Genomic DNA, 24,911 nt, shown 5'->3' with positions numbered 1-24,911 from the left:
CTTTGTAAATGCATACTCAAGCCCCTTAATCTTTCCAAGTCTGAAGAAATGAGGACGAGAAGGTAGAGTGAGTAACCCAGGGTTACACCACCAGTGACCGGCCAAGAAAAGGCTTCAGCACACGTATCCCAAACTCAGCACCACCCTTCTGTCTGATGCTCCAACTTTAGAATTAAGAGGCACTCTTATTTTTTTTTAATTGAAAAAACTAAAGAATCCAGCCAACTAACACTCTTAGAGCTAAAAATTGATCAATTTCACTTTTCATTCAGCAAATAACCAAGAGAGACCCTACATACACCCTACATATTGCTGAGGAAGAAATAATAAATGCATCATTACCTAGATCTCACCACCCAGCAATCAAATGTATAGGTGTGTAACAAAGAAACTACTCAAGGGAACATGCCTCAGATGTTGACTGCAGCACTGTTACAGTAAAAAAGTGGGAAAGATCAACTGTCCTCTGAAGAAAAAGTATAACAGTGAAAAAGTGGAAACTCAAATTTTCTCTTGGTGAGGAAAAGCGTATGCTATAATTTATTCCTACACTAGAGTTCTCTGTAGCAGCTAAAGTAAATAAGATCTACATGTACCTCAAACACATAATGACAAATTTAAAAATGCAAGCCGTGTGTATATAGAATTATGCCATTTAAATAAAATGTTAAACACACAAGCTCGCAGATACAGTTTGCGGATATGTAATACCGAAGTACCAAACACCTTTGGGCACTGTGTACACTGACTTCACGTTAGTGGTTACCTGAGGATGGAGGCAGAGGAGGAAGGATGGATAAAATATTTCAGTTACAGTTTATTTTTAAGGGGCAGGTGTGTGGGGGGGGGGGTATGAAGCAAATATGGAAAGATTAGCAACTCAAACGTAAGTCGTGGAAAAATGGAAGCCTTACTATGTTCTCTTTAGGTACGTTTGAGATTTTTCATACTTTTATTTGGAAAAAGAGGAAGGCTAGAAGGAAGGAACAGAGAGACAGACAAAGCTCCTTCATCACATTCCAGTGACTCCGAGGCCGAGTTCCCCGAACTTGCAAAGCTCAGGTTCTTCACCTTTAAAAGGTGAGTGATACTAGGTGTGCCGGCCTCAAAGATGCTATAGAAGTGGCAGTCTGGAGACAGAACTTCATTGTCAGATACACTACTAGCAGACGGGGCACTACATCACGTCCCCATTGAATCTCCAAGGCCCAGCATCCATTACTTTATTTCAATTTCACAGATAATAGTAATAAGATTTTTCAACAGGGTTATAACCCTCCCTCCCTCCCCCCCCCAAAAAGCCATAAAAACACATCTAAGGAGTGTAAATGATACAATACATTCATTACTGAAGCATTTCCATGAATGGAGACAGCCCAGAATGGGAGCACCTCTCCCAATCCAAGTTCTGCAAGCACTGGTTAAAAATTACAAGAACTGGATACATTTCCTCACATAAAATCTATTCTCTTACAAGCGGAAGGGAAAAAATATGACACTGGTTAAGTAAGCATCATTAAGAAAGGATGATCTGATTCCATCCATCAGTAATAAAATTCCCAGCCACACCTGTAAACAACGACTCTGTAGGCTGGGGACAGAGCAATCAAAATCCAGCCTCCCTGTGATACACTCTCTCTTTTCCAACTTTGTTCAGACCTCAAGGAGGTGAGACTCTCCTCGCTCAGATGAGCTTCTTTTAAGTCTCACTGATCAGTAAAACAATTCCTCCCTCTGCCAGGCCCTGACGGTCTTGAGATGACATTCTCCAGAGAACTGGCAGGGCGCTCGGTAGTCTCCTCTCGCGGAAGGAAAAGAGAAACCCATCTAAGTCACCTGTGAGCCTGTGGCCAAGGGAAGCCGCTGGTTCAGGTGAGCGGCCTTGAGTCCGCAGATTTGCCCCAATCACTGGAAACAAAGTTGCGCTGAGCTGGGCTCCTTGGAGAAGCCCAAGCCTGGCTACAGAGCCCAGGCGCTGGGAGATCACTTGCAGCGTCTCCACTTTCCCCTGGGCTCCGTCTGCCGCGTCTGCTGTCTCTCCCGGCTCTGAGGCCCACCCCCCTCCACAAAAGCGGGGGACGAGGTCCAAACTCAAAGGAGAGCGAGAGCCCGGGGTTAGCAGATGTACTCTGCAAACTGCAGAAACTAAACCGCAGGCACAAAAACCTGCCCGAGCCAGCAGCGAAGGGAGGGGGGGTGGTTAGGGAGGGTACCCACCCTCCCGGGCAGAGGTTGGGATAGATGGCGGGCGGGCGCCCCTCTCGCGCGCGGCTCCACATCCTGCCTCCTCCCAAAGCCCCAGCTGCCCGAAGGCTGCCCGAACTCCAGCATCTCTCCTCCCGGCCCTCCTCGGAGCTGTGGTGGGGAAACGGACAGGAAGGACGGGGAGCGGGGTCAGTCGCAGGCCCGGAGTGGCCCTGCCAGCACCCTTGGGCCAGCGGAGGGCTCCCGGAGTCAGAAAAAGAACAATAGCGGACCCTCGGTCGCCGAGCCCCCCGAGTCTCCCGCTCGCGCCTTCCTCCCCAGCTCCTCCAAGCTCAGCGCGGAGGCGGGTCGAGCCCTGAAGCGGGGACTGGGGGGAGCCAGACGCAGGCGGGCCAGGCAGGTGGGACAGGGAGCCGACTCGGGGCACCCAGAACGCCCTGCCGGGGACTGGTCATTCATTCCCACCCGCGCTCCCTCCGCACCCACCCCTGCCCCAGCCGGCCTGCGAGTCGCGGGGGCCGGTAGGAGAAAACCCCGCTCCTAACTTGGCTCGTCCTCCCTTTCTGCTCTGACGCCCACCATCCTCCTCTTCCTGTGTTTCCCAGTCTGCCCTCTGCAGACAGCGGGCGGCCGGCGGGGACAAGGGACTGGTGGCGGGACCCTCGCTGCCAGCCCGCCGAGCCACTCCGCCGGCGCGTCGTCCGCGCCTATCTGGCCGCCTCCCTCGTCCGAACCCCAGACACAAAGGCGGGGACCGGAGCCCGCGAGCCCGCTCCGGGAAGCCTCCCGACTCTCGGCGCCGCGCACTCACCCCATCTAGGCGGCGGCGGCGGCGGCTCCCGGGCCCCGCTGGCTGCGCCACCCCGCCCGCCGCTTCCCCAGGAAAAACGCGGACGCCGGGCTCGCTTCCTGCTCAGCTTCCTGCGCCTCGGTCCCTCCTCCTCCCCCGCTGCGGGGGTCAGTGGGCGCCGCGCCTCCCGGGCTGGGCCGGCGGGGCGGGGCGGGGGCAGCACCACCACGTGGCCGCCCGGCGCCGGCCCCCGCCGACCCGGATCCCGCGGGAGCGGGAAGGGAGGTGCTAACCATTCCCCTCCCCTTCCACCCCGCGCGGCCCCAAATTCCGCGAGTCAGGTGATCCGGACCTGCGGGAGGTACTCCCGGCCCGCGCGCCCTGGGCGTCCGCGGCTTGCTTTTAGTTTTCCACGGATCGTGGGATTCTCCCCCGTGGATCTTTCATCATCATCACCTGAAGTTAATGGAAACCACCGGTGCTCTGACCCCAGGGTTTAGGACGGATGAGATCCTGAATAGTAATGCATTTCTGGTTAACGTCCAAAGTCGTTTGCGGTCGTGGGGTGTTTTAAAGTCGCTGATCCAAGCGCTTTCTAACCAGAATCAAATCGGTCATATTTTCCAAAATTACTGAACAGAAAGTAAACTGGAACATGCTCGTAGTCTCTGGACTGAACCAGTTGGTTGGAATATGTTCGGTAACGCTCATCAGGTGGCAGGAGAAAACTACCAGCGTTAAGTATTGCTCGGAGAGTTAGGAAGGAGAAACCTACCGTCTGAACTGAGAGGCACCATGGGGAACGCCCTCCCCGCAGGGTCTGGGATGCAAAGGAGGCGCCGACAGCTCCTGTCTCTTCCCCAGCCCGCTGAGCCCGGCGTATGAATCGTGATGGGCTCCTCCTGTAGTTCCAAGGATTTCAAAGCTCTCCACCTCCCGTTAAATTTGGGACGGCTTTGCCACTCATTTTGATCATGTTAACCAGCTGTGGCTTAAAAAGTCTTCTGATGAACCTAAGGGCAGGACAGGAATAAAGACGCAGACTTAGAGAAGGGACTTGACGACATGGGGAGGAGGAAGGGTAAACTGGGACGAAGTGAGAGAGTGACATGGACATATATACACTACCAAGTGTAAAACAGATAGCTAGTGGGAAGCAGCCACATAGCACAGGGAGATCAGCTCCATGCTTTGTGACAACCTAGAGGGATGGCATAGGGATGGTGGGAGGGAGGCTAAAGAGGGAGGGGATATGGGGATACACGTATACATACAGCTGATTCATGTTGTTATACAGCAGAAACTAACACAACATTGTAAAGCAATTATACTCCAGTAAAGATGTTAAAAAAAGAAAAGTCTTTAATCACCAAAGCCCCTGTGTTCCCCCCGTTAACTCTACGTCCTTTGCACAGGGCAGGAAGTTTTCTAGAATAAATGAGTGGTATGAGTCCTTTTTTTGGTGAGATCGACTCAATCAATTGATTTTTTTTTTAATTCCAACAAAACTGAAATTAACCTGAGTTCAGTTTATAATGTCTTGGTCAGATCTCCATGACCCCAGGTCAGACTTCATCTGTACCCCTGTCTCCCCCACCCATGGCCAAGCCAAGGGAACAGCCTGTCTTAGCTGTAACAGGTGATTTATCAAACAGAGAGCAAAAGCTGTGTAACTAGTTGCATGGTCTTCCCTTCCTAAATCATAGGTCAGAGATTCCTTAGAGAAGTGAGGAAGAGCGGGTTTAAAGCAAGACGTGCACTCCTCTTCTGGTCTTTTATCCCTCTCAAATCACCCTCTGAAAGACACGGGAACTGGTAAACTTTTTGGTTTAGTTCTGGCGATTTCCACAATACGGTTTTTCATTGCAGTTCATATGAATGGTGTAGCGTAGGGTGTTTATCGGGAACAATACTGCCACGTGTGAGTTTTCTGTTCCCCTTTCAGCAAGTCAGTGTCATTCAAGCGGTGGCAGCTGGCAGGGTGGGCATTGGAACGGGGTACAGGGTGTACCGTGCTGCTTTGGAAACTTAACGTGTGTATTCTGTAGCTGAAGGAGTTAAAATATCAGACAAAACTGTGTAAGGCGGGGTCATCAGCCTTTTATTCATAGGAACCCTGTCCCTCTTCTTTTTTTTTTTCTTTTCTTCTTCTACATGGCCAGGCCCTGTCCCAGCTACCTGCTTGGGGGCCGGGAGGCCCCTGTCAGCCCTGTGGCTCCCATAGGTGGCTTGTGTGCTTATTCTCCTTAATTAATTTATTTATTTGTTTATTTTTTTAATTTTAGAATTTTTTTATACAGCAGGTTCTTATTAGTTATCCATTTTATACATATCAGTGTATATATGTCCATCCCAATCTCCCAATTCATCCCACCACCACCACCCAGCCACTATTCTCCTTGATTTATAATCCCACCATCTACATTAGTCTGGGTGAGAGATTGTTGTGGAGGGAAGGATTCATAGTTAATCTTTGTGCCAAGACCCTTTACCAGCTCCCACCCTCCGTTGAAACTCAAACCACCTGCTCGGACCACAGCTGACATTCTGCCACCTGCAGGGAGATTGGTGGTCAAGTATGGGATTGAACACCCATGCTTGACCACCAAGTGGTTTTATTGCCCAGGCCTTTTAGAAAGTGCTAATTGGGTTCAGGATACATTGAACACCACCCTTGGATGGAGAGCTGACCCGTGTGAAAGGGTTTGAGAGATGGAAGCAAGGATAAAATGACCATATAAACTGCATAAAGTTGGTAGAACCTTTTGGGAATGAACAGCATGTTGAATTTCAATAGGAGAAGTATCCCCAAATCAAAGCAACTGTGGTGTGATGTGCAATACTAAGAGTAATAAGAGCCAGGGGACCAGGTTTCCCGACCCCTGTGTTTGACTCACTTGCCCTTTGAACTGCACCACGTGTTTGAATCTCACCTGGCCCACTTTCCCACTCAGTAAAAGAGAACGTTGAATTACATGGCCTCTAACATCCTAAGACCATTCTCTTAGTTTGAAGAGCCTTCACAGGCAACGTTGTCCCCACATGTTATGGCAAAGGGTCTGTTCTAGCAGGTCCTAATAGTGTTGCTAGCCAGTACTTAGGATCCATAAATGAGATTCATCCATTGGTGGGGCTCAATTTTCATTTTTGAAATTAAATAATATTACATTCCTTCTTTCTTGCTCCATCTCTCACCAATATCAGTTCTCCCCAGATTAAAATCTTCTTAAGTTTGAGAAAACAAAGCTAAGACTTGTTGGGATAAAAAGAATCTGTCCCTGAAGGAGGAGATAGAGATAGCCGAAAAGTACCAGAATCAAAAAGTACCCCTCCACTCTTTGGTGTTTGGTCAGGATCTGACTGCATTTCTGGGTCTAGTTAGAGGCAGCATAATTTAGAGGAATGTGGTGATATTGGACCCAGTCCAGAGAATGGAACAAAAACACAATCAGAAGTTTGGAGAGAGATCGTCTACGGGGAAAAGGCCAAATGTTCATAGCAAAACCACCTTTTGTGTTTTCTTGACGATGTTTCCAAATAGGAGGAAACTGTGACATGGGAGAAATTAATACGTGTGGCATTGCTTTTCATAATTGAGTAAGACCATAGTAATAAAGTAGCGTGCAAACACTGATTAGCCCATGGTTTCTCCACTTGCCAGGAAGCCAGCAGAAATTTCTCCAAGGGTAGGTTACTACCCTTTCCTTCTCAGTGACTTGGGCACTAAGGGAAGGCTAAGATGTTTAGTAAAAATACATTCCGCAGCCCTGCATCAGAGCCCCGATTGTAGGAGTATGGCAGAGAAGCTAAGCATCTGAACCTTGACACTACAGACCTGAGAAGGTCTTAAGACCGTCTGGCCCATCATCTCCAATGAGGAATGGAAAGTCTGCAGAACTGCGCTGTCCAGTATGGCAGCCACTAGCCACGTGTGAACACCTGAAATGTCACTACTCTACTAGGCTACTGGGCATGTGAAATGTCACTAGTCCAAACTGAGATGTGCAACAAATGCAAAATACGCACCAAATTTCAAAGACTAACAAAGAAAAATATCTCACAAATAATTTTTACACTGATTACACATTGAAATGCTGATATTTTGGATATATTAGGTTAAATATATTATAGACACTAACTTCAGTTATTTCTTTTTGCTTTTTAAAATGTAGCTAAGTAGAAAATTGACAAGTTACTATCTGGCTTACATTGTATTTCTATTGCATAGCACTGCTATGGGGGCTGATATCAGCAGCTAACACACATTTAGCACCTACTGTGTACCAGGCACTCTTCTAAGCGATATATACTTAATTTTACAACCTGTGACACTTCTGAGAGTGAAGTAGGGCAGGCGAATGCTGAACCAGCCAGGATACCGGACAAAAGGCATAAACTGCAACTGTCCTGAGCAAACTGAGATGTCAGGCCCACCTAATGTTAGGTCAAATTAATCCTTACGTCAAACCTATAAGTACCATTATCATCCCCGTTGGGCACATGAGGGAACTGGGGCACAGAGAGATTAAGTAACTTGCCCAAAGTCACACAGCTGGGAAGTAGTAGTGTTGGGATTCAAACCAGGGCAGTCCAGCTCTCGAGCCTTCACTCTTAACTGCTGTGCACCACTGTCTGCTCAAGAGCTAAGTATGGATAGAGGATTTAGTAGATGCCGTTTTCCTTACTTCGCACAGCAACTTGGACAGAGTATTATCCTGTTTTTAGAGTGCAGAAACTGAGCTTTAAATAGATCCAGCAACTTGTCCAAATCCTAGAACCAGAAAGAATGGAGCCAAGAATGGAGGTGTGGGATGCCCGACTCCAGAGAGGTCCTCGTAACCACCATGTCATATTGCTTTCAGGCCACCTCTGTTTAAAAACAACTCTCACATTGATCTCACTACTTCTCCCTGTTCTGGCAGAGGACTGGATAAGAGAAGATGAGAACCCAGGTGTCATCACCTTGGAACAAATACCAAAAGCTCAATCTTCTTGGCCTCTCCTTTCTTGGAAAGAGCATTTTAAGGTAATCCAAAGAGCGATCCATGTGCCACATTGGTTGTCCTGCTGTGCGTGTCAGAAATTCCAGAAAGTATCTGCCATTGAGGCAGTGGAGGAGGGCATTGTGAGGAGCTCACAAACATCAAGGAGGGGGTTGGTTATCAAAAGGCTGAGAGTGGGCTTCCCTGGTGGCACAGTGGTTGAGAGTCCGCCTGCCGATGCAGGGGACACGGGTTCGTGCCCCGGTCTGGGAAGATCCCATATGTCGCGGAGCGGCTGCGCCCGTGAGCCATGGCCGCTGAGCCTGCGCGTCCGGAGCCTGTGCTCCGCAACGGGAGAGGCCACAACAGTGAGAGGCCCGCGTACCACAAACAAACAAACAAACAAAATAACATAAAAATGGTCATAGGATATAGTTTAAACACTTCTAGGGCACAATTTGCTAAATCTTTATGGAAAATTACTGGCTAATATGTAAGGTACAGCATTGAGCACACATAGTAAAAAGAAATATGAGATGTCCTTGACCTCCAACCTATTTGAAGAGATGATCTTAGGCATACATGGACAAAGAGTCATGAAAAGAAAACAGCAAATGACTTCATGTTGCTTTCTAGCTCCTCAGCACTATTCTGTGGCTTTGCCAAGCCATGTTGCCAGGCAAGCTGTACCCTTGAAAACGCAAGGCGTACTATTCTGCTGAACTATTATGAAGCAGTGTGCTATGGGAACCAAAATACAAGTAAACTCACCTCCACCCACAGAGATTCCAATTCTAGAGTGCAGCCCGGACTGAAGACGACTATACTACGCAGCCTCCGTGCTAGTAAATAATGTGATTGAAACATCATGAGCGTTGGAATCAGCTGCCTGTTACAGTGATAACAGGGACTGTTAGGAGGTAACAGTGGCTTTAACAAAATAGGGGCTTGTTTTTCTCATATTCTGAAAAGTTGCTTTATTTAGATCAGTGGCTCAAGGCTGTCAGGTCTGAGGTCTCTGTGATTCTCTAGATTTTCCCCTCATTGTCAGAAGACAGCTTACCTGCCTACAGCATCCATTCTGTGTTCCAGGCAGGCAGAAGGGGAAGAGTGGACAGCCAGTGTGGCCTACCCCTCTTAGGGAGATCTTCTGAAAGCCCCACTCAACTTCTTAATTTTATTGGTCAAAACTGTGTCACATGGCCAGCCCCCTCTGAAAGGAAGGGAAGGAAATACAGACTTTTTTGCTGGGTACGTTGTACATGAAATAAAATTGGGGTTCTGCTAATGTGGAAACGGGGAGAATGGATATTGGGTTTATCTGTTGCTGTGAAACAAACGACCTCAAAACTTAGTGGCTTAAAACAGCAACAACAGGGGCTTCCCTGGTGGCGCAGTGGTTGGGAGTCCGCATGCCAATGCAGGGGACACGGATTTGAGCCCTGGTCCGGGAAGATTCCACATGCCACAGAGCAACAAAGCCCGTGAGCCACAGCTGCTGAGCCCACATGCCGCAACTACTGAAGCCTGTGCACCTGGAGTCCGTGCTCTGCAGCAAGGGGGGCCTCCGCGGTGGGGAGCCCATGCACTGCAGCAGGGAGTGGCCCCTGCTCGCTGCAACTAGGGAAAAGCCCACACGCAGCAAGGAAGAACCAACGCAGCCAATAAATAAATAAAGAAATAATTTTTAAAAAAAGAAGGAAAAAACCCAACAACAGTATTATCTATTATTTCTCATGATTCTGTGGGTTGACCAGGTGGTTCTGGAATGGCCAAATAACCTGAAATGGTCTCACTCCTAGAGCCGGTGGTTAGCATTGGTCCCTGGCTGGAGGTCAGCTAGGGATTGTTGGCTGAGACATTGGTTCTCCTTCACGTGGTGTCTTGGGATTCCTCATGGACTGGTGGCTGGGTTCCAGGAAGGAACGTTCTGAGGGCATGCACCTCAGTGTGCAAGTGCTTATCAAGCCTCCACTTACACCATGCTTTCCACGGTCCCATTGGCCAAAGCTCATGGCCTGGCCGAATCCAAAGTCAAAGTGGGAAGCAATTACACAAAGGCATAAAATCCAGGAAGCAGGGTTCACAGGGGACCAGCAAAGTACCTGTCCACCGTAGGTAGGCATCTAGCTATCTCTGCCAAAGCATCTTTTTTGATAATATGTTAAAATTTAGCAATGCTTACTTTGCAGCAAGCGTAGAACAATATTTGGCAAGCATTAACTCTGAAAATCCTCACAACAACCTTCTGGGGTACATGCTCTTATTATTTCCATTTAGAGGTGAGGAACTAGATCAGGGAAGCTTAAGAAAGTTGCTGAAGGTCACCTAGTAAGAAAACACCAGGGCTGGAATTTGAACCCAACCTGAATATTCAGCTTGGACAGGGGTTTGTGAGCACATTCTGGCTTCAGTAAGATGGGAGGAAATCAAGTGACAGAGATCTAATAAAACAGACATTTAAAAGAGATTTCCCCCGTGTTTTAAATACCATTATCTTTCATCCTCTCCGGTAGCAGGTGCAGAGAGAAGAGTGACATATCCCTGCCCATCAGAGTCAAGGCAGAAGGACTGTACTGAGGAGATGCTCACTTGCTTTCTGGGCAGGTGGTCTAGTGCACTCTGGGCCCCTGGGAAAACTTGAGGAAGAAGTCTGAACACCTAGGAGCCTCGATGAAGGAATCTAGGAGGTTTCTGAAAGGGAAAAAACCCCGAACTTTACTGCCCTTATACCTTGACAAGTGTGTCAGAAGTGAATCACCCTAACATGCTAGAAACACCTTCCACTGATGAAAAGCACAGTGAAGATGCTCTACTTTTTCTGTTTGAAAGTGAGTTTCTCCAAGTGTGGCCTCTGCACTAGTCTGTCCACAGAAATACTGACTCAGTTCTCCATTGGGTGGATCAGAAAATCTGCATGTTTAAGGAGCATCCCAAGGGCCTCTTATACACAATACATTTGCAAATTATTGGTTTAAAAATGTTCTTTCAGTATGATGATTTTTAAAACAGTGCTTTCAAACTTTTTAAATTTTTTTCTTTATTTATTTTCTTTCTTTCTTTTATTTATTTTTGGCTGCATTGGGTCTTCATTGCTGCATGTGGGCTTTCTCTAGTTGCGGTGAGACGGGGCTACTCTTTGTTGTAGTGCGCGGGCTTCTCATTGCGGTGGCTTCTCTTGTTGAGGAGCACGGGCTCTAGGCGTGTGGGCTTCAGTACCTGTGGCTCGCGGGCCCTAGAGCGCAGGCTCGTAGTTGTTGCGCACGGGCTTGGTTGCTCCGCGGCATGTGGGATCTTCCTGGCCCAGGGCTCGAACCCGTGTCCCCTGCATTGGCAGACGGATTCTTAACCGCTGCGCCACCAGGGAAGCCCTGGTTTTCAAACTTTAATGTGCATCTGAATCCCCTGAGATCTCTTGAAAAAGTAGGTTCTGATTCAGTAGATCTGAAGAACGGCTTGACATTCTGCCTTTTTAACAATTTCCCAGCCCTGATGCTGGTCTGAAGAACCAAGCCCCACACCTTGTAGCCAAGCTTTAAAAACCTTGGAGGGAAAAAACCAAAACAAACCCTTTTGGGTTGTAACATAGGGAAGCAGACAAACATAGTGGAAGTGGAGGCAGGGGTACCCTCGGCGCATCTGTGGGAGAGACAGAAGATCACTGCCCTTTCCAAAGGGACAGGTCACTGATAAAAGATACAGATGCAGTAGCAAAAGAGGGAGCTTAGAGATATCCAGAGCAGGCTCCCCAGTCAAGGTGAGATTGATGGGCAAGTGCAACAGGATAGAGTGATGAAGGTGTTTTTCTAATGAATCTGGCCTGAGGAGTTCAGACCATCGTTAAAGAGCTTGAAGAAACTCAGAAGAGTCAGATGGTGCAAAATCAATGGAACTGAATGAACACAAATATTTAGACAGGCTGATCTCCTAAGGTGCAAAAATACACAATTTGTATTTTAAGAGTTTGTGTGTGGTTTTTTTCTTCAACCCTTGCTTTTTTTTTTTTTGCGGTACACGGGTCTCTCACTGTTGTGGCCTCTCCCGTTGCGGAGCACAGGCTCCAGAAGCGCAGGCTTAGCGGCCATGGTTGACGGGCCCAGCCACTCCCTGGCATGTGGGATCTTCCCGGACCGGGGCACGAACCCGCGTCCCCTGCATCGGCGGGCAGACTCTCAACCCCTGCGCCACCAGGGAAGCCCCAACCCTTGCTTTTTGCTGTGGTTTTATGTTGTTTATACGCAGAAGGAAGATACTGGTAGTATACGCTGTGTGCTAGTTCCCCAGAAAAGTACATTTTTAATCCTTGCAAATGAATCTGGATACCTTCCTCAGGCAGATCCCCCCGACGCCCCGCCCCGGGAGGCGTATGGAGCAAAGTTCATTGTCTTTGCAAAGCGGCGCCTGATACTATCCCTTAGCTACACAGTGGCTGGCATCGATACCACTCTTTAGAGTTAACAAAGGATTTTTACACCCACTTGTCACATTTTTTACCCCCCCATTATAAAAAATAAGTAAGGCAATAATTACTGTCCTATTGTGCAATAAAAAAACTGAGTTGGTGGCTCAGTGGTTGAGAGTACCTGCGTACCGGGTACAGCCCACGTACCGCAAAAAAAAAAAAAAAAAAAACTAAGTTACACAGAGTTTTAGGGATTTGTCTAAGGAGCAGACTCAAAGCTGGAGCCCCCGCTCCTCCGCGCTTGCCGCCACCGCGGTAGCTGGGGCTCGGGGAGAGGACGAGCTGCCGCGGAGCCCGGAGAGTCCGTCTCGGTCGCTGTTTTTGCCTGAGGACCCTTCTTTCCTCGGTCGCACCCTGACTCCCTTGGTGTCGACGGGGAGTCCCTGAGGACACCTCAGCACGCAGTGGAGATGCCTCTCTTTGCCACCAATCCCTTCGATCAGGATGTCGAGAAAGCAACCGGTGAGATGAATACTGCTGAGGACTGGGGCCTCATGTTGGATAGCTGTGATAAAGCCGGTCAGTCTCGCACTGGTGGTTATTGGATGGATTTAGAATAGTCTTTGGGGATGGTGTAGCCCCATCACCAAGGCCTAAACGCTCTGCTGCAAGGACTGTCCACTTTGGTACGAGCTCTGACAACTGTGTGAGCTCTGGGAGCCCTTTAACGTAGAGCTCTCAGTCGCTTTTCGTCCAGCCTTGTGGGCAGCAGACCTCAGTGGACACCATGCAGACCTAAAGGTTGTCTACGGTCTATTATGAGGAGGGTGAACCACAAAGATCCTCATGTTGCTATGCAGGCTCTGACTTTTCTAGGAGTACGTGTACCAAATTGTGGCAACATGTTTCACTTAGAAGTACGTTCAAGAGATTTTGCTAGTGAAGTAAGCAATGGATTAAACAAGTGTCACCTTGAAGTGTGGGAAAAATTAAAGGCTCTTATGGTTGAATGGATGGATGAATTTAAGAATCATCCACAGCTTAGTCGACTCTCAGCAATGGTTAATAACCTTAAGGAACAAGGTGTTAACGTTTCCAGCTATTGGCTGTCAGGTGAGGATACTGAGACCCAGAATGGCTAAGTGACTTGCCCAGGGCCACAGCTAGTAGTTGACAGAGCTGGAACTAGGACACAGGCCTCCTGACTCTTGGTCCAGTGTTCCTTCCACTACACGATCCTGCCTTCCGTTTGAGGCTGCAGAACAAGCAAAAGCAAGCCCAGCTCTTGTAGCCAAAGATCCTGGTACTGTGGCTAACAAAAAAGAAGATCTAGCGAAAGCCATTGACTTGTCACTGAAGGAACAAAGGCAGCAGTCAACCACCCTTTCCAGTTTGTATCCAAGCACATCTAATCTCTTAACTAACCACCAACACGAAGGCTGAAAAGTTCGTGCTGTATACGACTTGGAAGCTGCTGAAGATAATGAACTTACTTTTAGAGTAGGAGAAATTGTTACAGTTTTTTTTTTTTAATTTAATTTAAATTTTTTTATTTTTGGGTGCGTTGGGTCTTCGTTGCTGTGTGTGGGCTTTCTCTGGTTGCGGTGAGTGGGGGTTACTGTTCGTTGCGGTGTGCGGGCTTCTCGTTGCGGTGGCTTCTCTTGTGGAGCACGGGCTCTAGGTGCGCAGGCTTCAGTAGTTGTGGCACGCGGGATCAGTAGTTGTGGCTTGCAGGCTCTAGAGCGCAGGCTCAGTAGTTGTGGCGCACGGGCTTATTTGCTCCGCGGCATGTGGGATCTTCCCGGACCAGGGCTCGAACCCTGCATTGGCAGGCAGATTCTTAACCACTGCACCACCAGGGAAGCCCTGTTACAGTTCTTGATGACAGTGACCCCAACTGGTGGAAAGGTGAAACCCATCAAGGCCTGGGGTTATTCCCCTCTAATTTTGTGACTGCAGATCTCACTGCTGAACCAGAAATGATTAAAACGGAGAAGATGGTACAATTTAGTGATGATGTTCAGGTAGAAACGATAGAACCAGAGCCAGAACAAGCCTACATGGATGAAGATAAAATGGACCAATTGCTACAGATGTTGCAGAGTACGGATCCCAGTGATGATCAACCAGATCTGCCAGAGTTCCTTCATCTTGAAGCCATGTGTCACCAGATGGGACCTATCATTGATGAAAAGCTGGAAGATATTGATAGAGAACATTCAGAACTCTCAGAACTCAATGTTAAAGTGATGGAGGCCCTGTCCTTGTATACCAAGTTAAGGAATGAAGATCCAATGTATTCCATGGATGCAAAATTACAGAATCAGCAGTATTATATTCAGTCACCTGGTGTTTCTGGTCCTCAGGTGTACCCAGGCCCTCCTCACCGTGGAGCTTACCCGGTCACAGGGAACGCACAGATGGGCCAGCTCCAGAGCTACAGCCTTCCCCTGCAGCTGTCTTCTCTCAGCCAAGGAACAGTGCCACTGCCCGCGAGCCCAGCCCTTCCTAGTCAGCAGGCCCAGGCTTCCTATCTCAACACAATGGGCAGTTCTGTTCAAGGGAGCACGTAGCCCAGCCAGGCTTCAGTGGACAGTCCTCCTCCTGCCGCCACTGCCGCCCCCGTCGTCATGATATGCCAGAAGCAGGGACCAGCCTGTCCCAGGTGCCGAATTATACTTTCACATCAGCGCCGCCCCAGCCCAGAGGCAGCTATCAGCCACCTCCGCCCCAGCAGCCGTACTCGCAGAAGGCCCTGCTATAGGACTGGGATTCCTCTTTGTGGCAAGTATCTGCTAAACGCTGATGACAATGTTATGAGATTCTTTGATATCTTAAGATTTGTTTATCCTCAGCTTATAGGAATCATATCTTGGTCAACAAGTTCCAATATTCAAGAAAGGAGACCTCTCTTCAATTTGCACTGACTTTTTAGAGGCCCTCCCCTCCCCCTCCCCCAGAGGAATGAAACTACTTACAACATTTAATTGCTTTCAACATATGAAAGAATCAATGCAAGATTATTTGTCTCGTAAAATTACCTGGTCTGCAAAGCAGTCAGACTGGCAAGCACCATTGTGGCAGATGTTGTGTGCGTAGATCGCTGTGTAACTTCTCTCGTGGCCACTTTGAATCACAGTGGTGATCATGTGAATATATTTAACACTGTTAACTTAATTGACATTGCTGCTTTATTTTAATCATGAACAACTACCATGTTTCATAATGTTTTGTGTAAATTTAAGATAATTACACTGTCTCTTTAAACTGCAAGAGAACAAAGCTGTAGCATATGTACCTGAAGGCATTATGTTGTCCATGTTGCAGTTTCCCATTAAATTGAACCTTCCTTGGAGTAAAAAAAAAAAAAAAAAAAAAAGCTAGAGCCCCAGTTCTCTGAGGCCTGACCCCTTGATCTGTTTGCTACACTACAATATTTCCATGGATTATTGGAATCTCACAGACACCCAAAGGATAGGGGCACTCCGTCCCACTAAACTGAAGCAAGAGCACAATTTCTTCAGGCATAACTGAGAATGGCCTAGGTGGTTGCGGAAGCCCCAGCTTACAGAGCTGGGGAATGGACTCTGGCCTCCAGCAACATGGCTGATGGGAAATTCTGAAAAAAATTTCCCTACAAACACGTAGAAACACCAGGTACTATACACCAAGCATTTGGTTTTAAAAGCACAGTTAAACTTGTAAGAAAGTGAGATTCACAGGCAGCAAGAAAAAAAGTTGAAACCAGAGTGGCTAGCAGACCCTGAAGAATGGGGCTGCTTGGGGCATCTGCTGATCCAGGGAGCTTGGTTCTCTGTGGGGGGACTACAGGCCTGTTGGGATGAGAACTGAGACCCTGGAGAAAGCTAGGGGTCTCAAACATCTACATTCTCAAGTCAAAAGTTGGGTTAGGGAAAAAAAATCCATCCTCTAGCAGAAAGAAAGCCAACCAGGAAATGTCTTTATTTCAGCCTTGGTAAAAGGCATGAAAAATGAAAACAAAGTAGGTCTTGGCTGTGAATTTATAATCCCAAGCCTGACATCATGGTGATTTAGTATTTACTCTACTTGCATGGTCCAGGAAACTCCAGGTAGAAAAATTATTTAAAGAATACATCTAGTTCATAACACCCCAAGGCACCTGGTATTAGGAGGGACGCAGCTTCAACCCAGACTCTTCAGGATTCTTACATTTAAGAGGAGCCTTATTTGAACTGACAGTAAAAATAAGAGACACATGAAAAAAGAGCCACCACAAACTGGGCTCAGCAGAAACAATGGAGAACAGAATTAGCCTGCAAGAACTTTGGGCATAGGATTATCTAATACAAAATGTAAAATAAGTGTGCTTAACATATTTATGAAGTAACAGAGGGAATTGTAACCATAAGAATTGAACAAAAGACCATCAAGAATAAATGGGCACTGTGGTGACCTAAATGGGAAGGAAGTCCAAAAAAGAGGGCATATATGTATACGTATAGCTGATTCATTTTGATGTACAGGAGAAACTAACACACAACATTGTAAAGCCACTATATTCCAATAAAAATTTTTAAAAATAAAATGCTTATAAAAAGTAAATTAATGTTAATTTCAAATTTAAAAAAAAGGATAAATGGGCAGTTTTGAAAAGAACCAAATAGAATTTCTAGAAATGTAAAATATAATGATTGAAATTTAAAATGTAATGGGTGGATTAAATGACAGGTATATCACAGCTAAAGAGAATTACTAAACTGGAAGAGAGGGATGAAGAATCACTTCATAATGCCGTACAGAGAGAGAAAGACATGGAAACTATGAAATTGAGGCTAAGAGATGTGGAGGAAAAAAACAGATGTTCAAAATATATCTAGCTGGAGTTCCAGAAGGAGACAATAGACAAATGGAAGAAAGGCAATATTCAAAACAATAATGAAAAGCCTGAATTGGTGAGAGACCTGAATGCTTAGATTGGAGAAATATATCAAATCTGAAGCAAGATAAATAAAAATGAACCCATTACTACAAGCATCATAATGAACCTTTAGAAAACTAAAAACAAAACAAAATGAAAAAAGGAAGAAAAAAATCATAAAAAGAACCAGAGATAAAGAAGAGATTACCCAAAAAGGAAAAATAATTAGATACCAGTCTTCTCAACAGCAACAAGAGAATTCAGAATCCAGGGGGACAATTCAAAGTACGGAAAGAAAATAATTGCCCCTAGAATTGTATACCCTGCTAAACTATCATCTAGGACATGAGGCAAGAAAAGACATTTTCAGAAGAATGTGGGAGGATAGCCTCATACGCTGGGAACTCTTAAGCCTCTTCAGGGGATTCTCTATGCCTGTCTCTATATCATTCAAATCTCCATGGTCATAAAAAGTATGGACAGTGCTGTACCTACATTTTATCACATTGGTAACATTTTAAAAAGTATTCAGGCTGATAGGTTCCTTATGTTAGATGACACTGTGCTTATCTTGAGATTCTAGCCATTCATTCTGCATACCCCTCTTTTTTGTTTTGTTTTTGAGAATACATCTGAGTTGCACACAGATACACATATACACACATATGTATACACACACAGTGTTGGGGAGGTTCTGCCAGAGGAGATTTAGTGAAAGGCAGGAAGTTCAGGGCAGTCATACTCAATATCCATTATCGATCTGAGCAGGGTGAGGAGTTTCAGGTATTTTTAATATACCTGCTAAGAGTCCACATTGTGGGCTGAACTGTCTCCCCTAAATTCATATGTTGAAGTCTTAAACTCCCAGTACTTCAAAATGTGACTATTTTTTGAGAGAGGGACTTTAAATGGGTAATTAAGTTGAAATAAGGACATTAGGGTGGGCCCTCATCACAGAGAAACACCAGTGGTGTGTATGCACTTCATGACAACCACGTGAAGAGGCAGGAAGGTGGTGACTACCTGAATGCTAAGGAGAGAGGCCTCAGAGGAAACCAATCCTGCCAGCACCTTGAATTTGGCCTTCCAGCCTCCAGAACTGCAAGAAAATAAATTTCTGTTGTTTAAGTCACTCAGCCTATGGTATTTTGTTATGACAACCCTAGCAAACTAAGACAGCCCACTTTTTTCTTTTCGGTGCATGCCCTCCCTCCGTTGGTAACACTCATCAACAGGCTCTGCTTTTTGTCACTGGACATGAAGTTTTCACTTTTCTGGGTCAAAATTCATCTTCTGGATAAGTGACAGAAAGTATACTCCCTTCTTTCTCCCCTAGGATGCCCATGCGCTGCTCTGCACCAGCAAGTAGTTCAGTCCTGGGCCCGAGTGAGATCCTTGAAGATCTTCCTCCTCTCTTTCCATAGAATTCCTCCTTGTGCTCTTTTTCTCACCCAGGACTCCCAAAGAGCAAAAGACTGATTTTCCCCAGCTGTGCCATGATGCTGCTCTCTGCCCCAACTACACCCCAGATGCTCAGTTTGTTGGCTCTAGGGCTTGTGTTGATTTCTAGAAGTGAGATGAATAAGACGCTGAAAGCCCAGGCCGGACAATTCCCCACCCCAGATATGGAAACTTTGGGAGACAAACATTTCTTCTGCTCTGCACCAGAGGCCTGCTGCCATCCAGGAAGGAATGCAGAGCGCTCCCGCTGCAGCTGGACCTGGGGAGAGCGTTTTTAGCCTTGAGAGCTACAGACCCATGTTAAGCAACTCAGAAAGTTCTAAATTCCTGAGTATTGTTTTGATATCATTTGCTAGATTATTTTGGTCTCAATAGAGTTTTAAATGTTAAAGTTAGTTACATATCTGATAGAATATTGCAGCCTATCTCAGATTCCATTGGTTTTTTAAAAACAATGGTACTTGGAGCCTGTCGTTTCCCAGAGTACCTCAGGGGGTAGAACTCAGGAAAGAGGCCACTCGTTCTGGCTTTAAGTCCTGTGGATCCAATTCTCCTTGGGATTAGTACCCACGGCCCTGATCCTAATCCACTACTTTTCCTCTTAACACAAGTACTTACAGAGTAATTATAGGTAATTATAAAGTTCCCACAAATATTGAGAGGGTTATACATCCTCATCCTGATGAATTAAGATGCAGCCATAAGTCTTCCTTTGTATAAATATACCATATCCTCTTTATCCATTCATCTGTCGATGGACATTTAGGTAGTTTCCCTTCTTCCTCTTAAAACCTCTGTAGTCGTATCTGAAACTCCTTATCCACAATTGGAAGAAACAGACTTAAAATGCAAAAGCACGATGGACGTCACATTTTAGTGTGAATGAGCTTTGTTTGAACTGTCATTGGCCAATCCAAGTATCAGTGTGAGTGATGATCATACTCTGTTTTGTCTGGAGAGGTGGGGAGAGGCGGAGAGTGAGAGGCTTTGTGTAAATCCTGGCTAGAATCGTAACTTCTTCGTGGGATCTAGTTCCTCTTTGCATCCCTAGCTTCTAGCCAGAGATGCAGGGAGCCCACCGGTGTGTTGAGTGGAAGAGAACGTGAAGAGATTTGAGAGAAGATATTTCTCCCCTGAGGGGGAAAGGAGCCCCAGAGACCTGGCAAAAAACGATCAGCTTCATGATTCCTCATCCCTCTAATGTTTTTTCCTTCCCTTAGGCAACTTTGCTTGCACAGTTTATATGGAAACTTTGTGTGCTTTTTGTTTTTACAATGTTTAGTTCCCAGGGATCTTTTAATTAAGATCTTACTGCTCTTATTTTCAATCCCACGCATTGAGGCACTTAGTAAATGCTCAATAAATATCTGACCCTTGATCGCTCTCCTTGGTAATTATGTTCTAGAAATAGAAGTCTATTACTGAGCTGGATTATTAGTTTCCTCCCCACTATGCACTTTTGTGCCTCACAAACATTTATGGTTAACCTAAGAAAAGGAGAGTGGAATGCAATTTTTTGGTTTTCTCTAAGTGGATTTTTAAAGTCTGAATGCATGTGCAGAAAGATACTTGACTGAAGAATTTTGCTTGGAAAATGGGGACAGAATCTTTTCCACAGGGTCTCCTTCACTTTCAACAAGTTTTACCAATTCTGAACTATAGGAAGAAAGAGCTGCAATTGATGATTTGGTCAGCTGCTAAGGAGAGGCCAAGTTTTGGATGAAGAATTCCTGCCTTCTCTCCAAATCCCTGCTGGTTGAGATAAGGAATCCTCCCATTTATTTATGGGACAAAAGGCATTTTGAAAGTCTGAGCCTTTCCTGAGACATGATGCCTCTAATGTCTTAGGCTGGCCATTCTGGAAAACATGAACTGTTTGTATGTGCTGAGAACACTGAACATACTACTCATTCTTTTAAAAAAATTAAAAAAAGTTTAATAACATTATTAAACGTTACTTTCCATTTACAGTTATTATAAAATATTGACTATAGTCCCCATGTTGTGTAATACATCTCTGAGACTATCTTACACCCAATAGTTTGAACCTCCCATTCCCCCCACCAAAAGTGCCCCTCCCCCCACAACTGGTAACCACTAGTTTGTTCTCTATATCTGTGAGTCTGCTGCTTCTTTTTCTTTTAATAAATTTATTTATTTTATTATTTTATTTAATCTATTTATTGTTTCTGGCTGTGTTGGGTCTTCGTTGCTGTGCGTGGGCTTTCTCTCTAGTTGAGGTGGCGAGCAGGGGCTACTCTTCGTTGTGGTGCACCGGCTTCTCTTGTTGCGGAGCATGGGCTCTAGGCGTGCGGGCTTCAGTAGTTGTGGCATGTGGGCTCAGTAGTTGTGGCTCATGGGCTCTAGAGCGCAGGCTCAGTAGTTGTGGCGCACGGGCTTAGCTGCTCCACGGCATGTGGGATCTTCCCGGACCAGGGCTCGAACCCGTGTCCCCTGCACTGGCAGGCGGATTCTCAGCCACCGCGCCACCAGGGAAGCCCTGTGAGTCTGCTTCTTTTATGTTATATTCACTAGTTTGTTGTATTTTTTAGATTCCACATATAAGTGGTATCATGCAGTAAATTATCTTTCTCTGTCTGACTTATTTCACTTAGCATAATGTCCTCCAAGTCCATCCATGTTGCTGCAAATGGCAAAATTTTGTTCTCTTTTTTAATGGCCTCATACTACTCACTCTTAACTCTTATAAATGAAGTATCACCAAGCCTCTATTTCAGATGAGATTCTTTCTAATCACCCCTCAATATATAGCGTGAGGCTATCTTTTGCTTTGGGAAAACCATTTTTAAAAAATCATATTAAGTGGTCAGATGCAAGCTAGCACAAGTGATAGCAAGGGTAAGGGCTGGAGCTAGGGTCTACGGCTTTGAATCCCAGGGCCACTGCTTGCTGGCTGTGGGACCCTGAGCAAGGCAATTTGTCTCCCTGTGCCTTGGTTTCTCATCTGTATAATGGGACTAAAAAGAGTGCCTGCCTCACTAGAGATTTTGTGAGGATTCAATGAGAAGGTGCAAGTAAATTGTTCAGCCCAGCGCCTGACACATAGGAAACGCTCTGTGAGTGTCAGCAGTGGTTCTAATCTATTATCGGTCATTAACTGCACCGCTTTTGGTGATATATTTCTAGAAAGAAGATGACGTTTCCTCTTTCCTTTCTAAAACACAAGAGAGTTATTGAACACTAAACACTGTGGCTGAGGGGCTATTTAGGAATGAAAAATATCTCCAGACCTCATCATTTTAAACCTCTAAGTTTTATCCACAGTTTTCTAAAACCACTTTTAAATCATTTGGCATTTCAGTAGTAGCGTAATATGCAATATTTTAAAAAGCAGATGTTTAAAAAGCAGTATTTTAAAAATGGGGGATTAAATTACATATAATGTACAGAAAGAAACTCTATTCTTTTTTAGGGGTTTGGTTCTATTTATAAATCAATTTCCTCTTCCTATTTAAACCCAAACAGTTCACATTCCTGCATAAGTTTATGGTTATTGGTGTTTCTGTGGAAACAACCACCTAGGAAGTGGTATTTCTCAGCCTAAGAGCTTCGCCTTAAGTTTTCTTGGCAAGATGAGAGAAGGGTGTTTCATGCCCATAAAACCTATAATTTTAGCATAATCGTCAGATAATAAAGATAATAACAGAGTTGTAGAACTTTAAAAGTAGAACATTAGATCCCATCTAGGCCAACCCCCTCATTTTACAGATGAGTAAATACCATATGCTTGGACCTTGTTTTACAGTCCTAGGAGGGTTTTCCCTCCTAGGGAAATGATATAGTTGTATCATTTGCCTTTCCAGCAACCCTTTGAGGTAGTCAGAGGGTAGGTTTATTTATCTCCACTTTGTAGATAAAGAAACGGAGGCTTTGGAAGGATGAGTGACTTGCCCAAGCTATGGAAGGTGTCAGTCAAAGGACACATCTACAGCTCCAGCTTTCCACTGCCTTGTCGATACTCTTCCCACCAACGAGCTGGATGCCACTCAGGACTCTGCATGCCTACAGGACTGTCTAGACTTCAGTTCTCCCAGGATACTTTTGGACTTTGAAACTCTGCCATGTGTAGAACTAACCCCAGCTCCCCCGCCTAGCATGAATACATGAGGTCCCCCACGCCTGGCCTTGATGATGATCTCTTCAGCATCATCATCTCTTCAGCATGATCTCTTCAGCATCATCTTCTACCATGCCTGGGTTCTACTTTTTGTTCCAGCAACTCTAAAAGCAGTTACTTCTTCTCATATCCTTCCATCTTAGTGTTTTCATCCAAACCAACTTCCTTTAAGAATGAGCCTGAGATGCTCATCATTTTTGTCCTGCCCCCATATACCCTTCCTGAGAATTTACCTTAGCCATAGTTCTCAAAAAGGCAGGTCTACACACTACCTGACTTCCCCTGAGCCTGATCGTACCAGAGGTGGCCATGAAATCCAGAGAGAGAGAGAAAAATGAAGAGATGTGTGGGCCTAAGGAGAAATAGGAGGCCACATGGCTCTGGAAAGACTGATGAAAACACAGAAATTATCTCTGTTCTTGGTAACTTTACATTACCTGCCTCCAAACCCTAGCAAGGCTTCCACAAGATACTCCTGTATAATCCACAAATCCCCACTTTGGCAGTGAGATGCTGGTCAACCAGCTCTTAAAAAGCAAACAACAAAGTCCTGATTTATAGCGATTGCCAATTTCCAAGGTGTAAATACTCCCACCGTGGACTATTTCAAGCTACCATGATGTCTCTGAATGCAGAGTGAGGGAGATGTGCCTTTTGTGAGCTTGTGTAAGCTGGCTGTAGCTCACTATTGCCTTGGGCTTAAGCTAAAGTAGGTGGGTTCCCGTTCCTTGCAACCGAATACTATATTATATCAGATGAAGACATCATTTATTGGCTAGTTTATTGATCATCAATAAAGAAAAGAACACTCTACTTTTAATACTATGCCATGAGGCTTTAAGGGCTGTCCTGTGCCATGCATGAATCAGGACCACCAGCCTTTGCTCTTTTGACAATTTCTTGTATCTATTTCTCTGGTTTTAGCAATTTATCTTGCCTTTAGCTGTGTTGCTTGGTGTGTGATAGATGATTCTTTGTTTGGTATCTTAGTAACAAAATGTAACAGAGCTTCATTTACTTGTGTCTCTTTTCCTTGAGTCCTATAAAACACTTGCTTTTTTGGGAGAAAATACAGAACTGTGGTCATTCTTCCAATGATACATATCTGCTTTCTTTGTGTCCAATGTATGGTCTTTTACTCTGTTCCCATACTTTTCTATGTAGACAATAGCTTCTTGCTGTAATACCAAATCATATGTAATTTCTAGAAGACATTTTAAATGGCAATTAAACTCCACGTTAAATGTTGCAAATAACTCAGACAAACTGATGACAAAATGACCAAGGTTGCTCTTGTGCAGTAATGACAATTATGTTATGACAGCTTGCCTGGCCTATAGCTACTATGCCTCCATCGATTATAAGACAGATCTCAGTCTGGGAGATGTTACAATGTGGAAAAAAGTGCATCTTAGAATCATCTCCGCTACAGAAAGCATGTTGGCTCAGCTATCACCTCCTCCATCCTCCTCGGAAATAGATGCCTTTCCAACCATCTTCTCTTTCTCCCTTGGGGCTGGGCTAAGCACCCTTCCTTGGGTCCCCATGGTACCATGCATACAGCTCTGCTTTTGCACTTACCTGCCTATCATGGTGTCACCGAATGCAGAGTTAGGCAGACATGTGGTGTCCTAAATATCTGTTAACCTGTGGAATGCAGCTTCAATACTCTTCGGGTGCACAGTAGAGTGTCTGACACATAAGAGGCCCCCAGGAAGTGCTTAATGACTGATTTGTGAATCCTAGGAGAGAGGGCTCATCTTTCAGGCCAGCAGCATGCAAAGTTCTGAGTAGGACAGTCCCTGTCTGTCCCAGGTCCTCTCCTGCAGCAAACGACCCCTGACCATCCCTACTTGTTATTATCAAAATGCCAGAGTCCACTGTCCTCTTGCTTACACTCTCTCCCATGGCCTTCGTGTGGGAAACCAAGTCATACTAAAATTCTGATGAGCAATGATAGCATCATGCTTACTCCTCCAAGACAGCTCATACCTTTTGCCAGGAAGTTAGAATGAGCTAAGTCACAGAAGAGA

The 24,911-nt window shown here is 45.6% G+C and overlaps 1 protein-coding gene and 1 pseudogene across 2 annotated transcripts in view; one reads left to right on the top strand and one right to left on the bottom strand.

Annotated features, from left to right (window-relative positions):
- Positions 1–3,191, bottom strand: part of RAI14 (retinoic acid induced 14) — a 147,046-nt gene extending 143,855 nt beyond the window's left edge. Inside the window, exon 1 of one of the 2 annotated variants that reach the window (XM_019930170.3) lies at positions 3,017–3,191. The gene's annotated coding sequence lies outside the window, so the exon portion shown is untranslated. Of the gene's footprint in view, positions 1–1,836; positions 1,856–3,016 lie in introns of those variants that run through there. The other variant, XM_019930171.3, reaches the window with a different exon arrangement.
- A 9,619-nt stretch (positions 3,192–12,810) lies between these two features.
- Positions 12,811–15,579, top strand: LOC101317022 (signal transducing adapter molecule 1-like; annotated as a pseudogene).
- The last annotated feature ends 9,332 nt before the right edge of the window (positions 15,580–24,911 follow it).

The sequence above is a fragment of the Tursiops truncatus genome, chromosome 3 (assembly GCF_011762595.2).
Source record: "Tursiops truncatus isolate mTurTru1 chromosome 3, mTurTru1.mat.Y, whole genome shotgun sequence".
NCBI classification, from domain to species: domain Eukaryota; kingdom Metazoa; phylum Chordata; class Mammalia; order Artiodactyla; family Delphinidae; genus Tursiops; species Tursiops truncatus.
The sequence above is the reverse complement of the archived record's forward strand: the minus strand, read 5'-3'. Positions and strand labels throughout refer to the sequence as shown.